Source organism: Balaenoptera acutorostrata, chromosome 14 (assembly GCF_949987535.1).
Source record: "Balaenoptera acutorostrata chromosome 14, mBalAcu1.1, whole genome shotgun sequence".
Taxonomy (NCBI): Eukaryota; Metazoa; Chordata; class Mammalia; order Artiodactyla; family Balaenopteridae; genus Balaenoptera; species Balaenoptera acutorostrata.
The window spans coordinates 35,553,561-35,558,246 of record NC_080077.1 but is presented as its reverse complement, the minus strand read 5'-3'; positions in this window follow the sequence as shown (position 1 = coordinate 35,558,246).

The following is a 4,686-nucleotide window of genomic DNA, read 5'->3' as shown; positions in this document are numbered from 1 at the left end:
ATTTACAGATTTATTTAAAATCTATCTTTACCTCTAATTTCCACAGCTTGGGGTATGAGCCCTGGAATTAGATTATTCTTGCCTACCAAGTTGTCCAGGATTTTATAAACCCATGTCCAAAATTTCACCTCTCCATGACTTTGTTGTGAGAATGGAAAGTAGTAGTATTTTGAGTACATCTTTCTATACATATACCAAAATGAAATAATTAACGCATTCATACACAAACCATGACAACAAAAACCACCAAAAGTCATATGAAACAAAATATATGGTCTAATTCCCACTCTCCTAAGGGAAACCCTGATAAAGCTAATTTATATTTTAGACTTTTCGTATCTAAATGAGAAATATACATGGATACCTTTTATCTTTTAACACTTCTAATATATAATCCAGTAATCCAGATGAGGTTATTATCAGGCAATTATTTCCATGTAATGAGAAGAGAGAAATGATATAGCTTGCCTCCTCCAATAGCATACTATTGAGACGGAGGGAAGGGGGCAGGGCACAACCCTTAAAGAATGACACAGCCATTGAGAAAAAAATACGACAAAAACTGGTTAGAACCTGTTAGGCCCAAGATGGTGGAAGATTTGACTTCCAGTAGACCTCGAGAGCCTTATTATATGCTTATTGTAATACATTAGCATATGCTAAATGACACACCTACAGGTGCCATGACAGTTCCTCCTCCTGGCATTACCAAGCCAAGTGCAAACAACACACTTCCTTCCATTAACATAAAGCAGTGTTGCCAGCTCTTAAATTTAATATAAAAGAAATCATGCAGCATATACTATTTCTGTGTCTGAATTCTATCATTCAGTGTTATGGCTTTGAAATATATTCACATTGTTGCATGTATCATCGCACTCATGTTGCTGTAGCATTTTCCACAATCTAGTTGTCTATTCTATGGCTCATTGGCATGGATTATGCCCAGTTTGAATAAGGCTGCTACAAACATGTTTGTACATGTCCTGTTCTTAGGTTAATGCACTCAGTTTTGTTTCATTTACACGTAGGAGTGGAAATTCTGAGTCATAGAGTAGTTGTTTAGCTTTGGTAGATACTATAGTTTTCCAAAGTAGATGTATCAGTTTAAACTCCCACCAGCAATATGTGTGAGTTCTCATTGTTCCACACTTTCTTCAAAACTTGTTCTTGTTATTTAAAACAAAAAAATCTTAGCCATCTGGTGGATTTGTAATGTTATATGTCATCATGGCTCTAATTTGCATTTTCCTAAAGATTGCTGTGATTTTGAGCACATTTACATATGCTCATTATCCATTTGGATATCCTTATGAAATGCTTGCTTAAGCCCTCTATCCTATCTTAAAATTAGGTTGTCTGCATTTTACTTAATAACTTGTAGGAGTTATTTATATATTCTGAATATAATTCTTTTGTTGGATGTGTATACAGCAAATACAGTCTCCCATTCTTTGAATTCTCTTTTAATGTACCATTCTTTCTTGATTCTCAGATCTTTATTTCTAGATTTATTTTCTTTCTTAGAGTACATCCTTTATACAGTCTTGTGCTGATAATTCAATTGATTGTAAGTCCTCTCTGTTTTTGTTAACGTGTAAAGGTCTTTTATTCTTATTTTTTTTAATTATTTTGTTTCACAGTTCTTAAGTGTTTCCCCCGGTATCCTGGTTTCTGGCTTCTGTCTTGGCCTTGGTAAAGTTTACTGTTGCCCCAGTTGATGTCCCAGCCTTATCTTTGTAGACATCTTCTCAAATTTCACTATTATATGATGTGTTGGGAAATTAGTTTTTTATCCTTCTTGAGATATTCTGTATTTTTTAAATCTGAGAAATTGGTATCATTTATTAATTCTAGAAAGTTCTCTGGTATCATCTCTTTGAATATTGCCTCACCTCAGCCTTGCACCAGTCTCCCAATTTCTCTTGCTCTAACGCTAATTAAATAAATATTATGCCTTCTTAAACTGATCTGAATGTCTTTCAACATCTCTTTTATACTTCTTATTGTCTTTTTTTGCTCCATTCTGGGTGATGACTTAAGAACTACTATCCCCACAATTTTTTCTTCTGTTGTGCTTAAACATTTTAAAATTATTACTTCTTTTCTAATATTTTTATGTTTATTTTGTATTCTTACAAGGACAAGACCATTAGAATAAGTTTCAGTTTCAGATTGTCAATCAATATACAAGACACATTAGGCTTACCCAGTACCAATTTTGCTTACCTTAGTAAAGAGTAAAAAGTAGGAAGAACCAGGTGGGGTTGGGGTCCCAGTTTGAGGTAGTGTGGTCAGGGCAGGTATTTGTATGAAACCTGAATGAAGTGAGGGACTGACCTGTGTAGATATTTGAGCAAAAAGCTTTTCCTGGTGGAGAGAAACCAAAGGCAAAGGCCTGGAGGCAAGACCGTCCTGTCCTGTCTTATGAACAGTGAGGAGGCCAGCACGACTTTAGCACATTGAGAAAGGGGACAAGAGGTCAGAGAAGTAACAGGAACAGATCCTGTAGGGCTTTGTAGATCATGTTAGGAATTTTGGCTTTTACTCTGAGTGAGATGGGAAGAAACTGTGGTGTGAAATAATATATGTTTTAATGGATCTTTCTGATTACTGTGTTAAAAATAAACTGATTGGTAGCAAGAGCAGGAATGGGGAGAATGGTTACAGGGTTACTGCAGAAACCCAAGAAGAGATGATTGAACTTGGGTCACACTGGAAGCCCAGTAGAAAGCAGTAAAAAGTGGTAAAACTGTGCAAATATTTTGATGGTAAAATCAAAAGAGTACTTTCATTCTGTTAGACTCAGTTTTTAGTATTCCAGCCTATCAGGATATATTCAGATCCTAATTCTGACTCTTCCTTCCCAGGAATTTTACATACCCTTTTCCTTTTAGAAGTAACTTGTAACTTAAGACTTTGGATAAACATCCAGAAGTTTCATTAATGTTCACTTTGATCTTAAAACAAAAACTTTTTATATTAAAGTCTTGGTTATAAGAGCCAAACACACCTCAAAGAACACTCCTTTCTTCATTTCTCACTCCCTTTCCATTCCCTTCCCCAAACTGTTTGATTCAGTTAGGAAGAGGGCAGCATTGACCATTGGAGGTCTTGGCATCTAGCTATGCAGCGCCATCATACTGTGAAATCTGGTCATTGCACTCAGCACTATAGGTCCCTGGTTGCAGGAAGCAGGGTGAGGAGGTAAAGAAGCCTCTTCTCCTGGCTTCTTTAACACAGGTAGCCTCTTCCTTAATAGTTAAGAATTGATTTCAATCCTAAAGAATACCTTAGTTGTTACAGGAAGATAGTTATTAAACGTGACACAGAACATACACACACGCGAAAGAAAATTTATTTTCAACCTCCCAAAATCTTCCATAGATGAACATGAAGTTTATTACACCTTACAAATTCAAGAGAGCTGGAAGCACAGTACATAAAAGGACTTACATTGTTAGAAACGTTATATATAATTTCCACTAGAAAGCTCTTGATGATTTACGACCAAACTAAGACATACATTCTCTTGATTTTCTAATCAAAGAACTGTACCTACTAAAAGCACAGATTTAATTGTTCTCATATACCAAATAAAAATACTAGCCTTTCATTATTATTTGAAAAATAACAAACTGGCCAATGAGTTCTATGAGTTTGCCAAGGTTGTTGAGAAAGGATTCTCAGTGGACTTCAATAATCAAATATGGGGACATAAACTTTTAAAAGTTCTTGTTCTTATGGGCACAAACAAGCAAAATAGATAAAAGTTAAACCATCTCAGAAAATTTTAGAAATCATAAATAACAATATATTACCACATCAAATCCCTAAATAATCCTTAGGGTATTGGAAATCAGGGATCATTTCCACTGAAAAAGTAAGAAAAAAAAGATACAAAAAGTAAGCTAAATCAGAATATAAACATTGTATGAAAGATTTCTAACTGTAATTTTTTTCTGTTGAAAAGTTTTTTCATGATTTGTTTGTTATCTTCAGAAACTCTTTAGTACTAAAGCAATGAATAATTTCTATACATAATGTAAAATAATTATGAGATATGAGATTACCTAAATTTTTGTATAGAGTACAACCTGTGAACCAAGTCCAAAGTTGGCAATTAAATTCCTGTATAATTCTCTGTCTCTTCATTTTGTTACAGGCAAAATAATGTTGTACCTGTATACTTAATACATAAATAATAAATAAATGAAATGGCTTTCCTACTACCCTAATAAACATTTAGCTAAAGAGTTATCTAGTGTACAGTACAAAAAATAATAAGGCATATTATCAGATCTTTGGTGATATTGCAGTAATGAACTCTGGTTATTAGGGGACAGGGGAGAAAGTAATGGAAAATTCCTGTAATTAACAATGGCTTTGGCTGTCAAGTCTCAAACACACTTATTCACCGTGTATTTCTAAAACAAAATGAAAATGTGAAGTCAAACTCATTTCCACAGCTCCAAGGGAATCAGATAAGAAACCTGATTATTTTAGATCACTCTCAGATCTAATTATTTTTGTTATTTTTAACAGTAACGATGGTAACACTAAAAAAAAGGCAAAACAAATTGAGAAAAATGAAAATATTTGGTGAGCTTTTATCTTATTTTCAACTGGTTTTACTCGGAAACTAAAATATAAAATCTATTTCCAATTGCTTAATTGTCAGCAGTG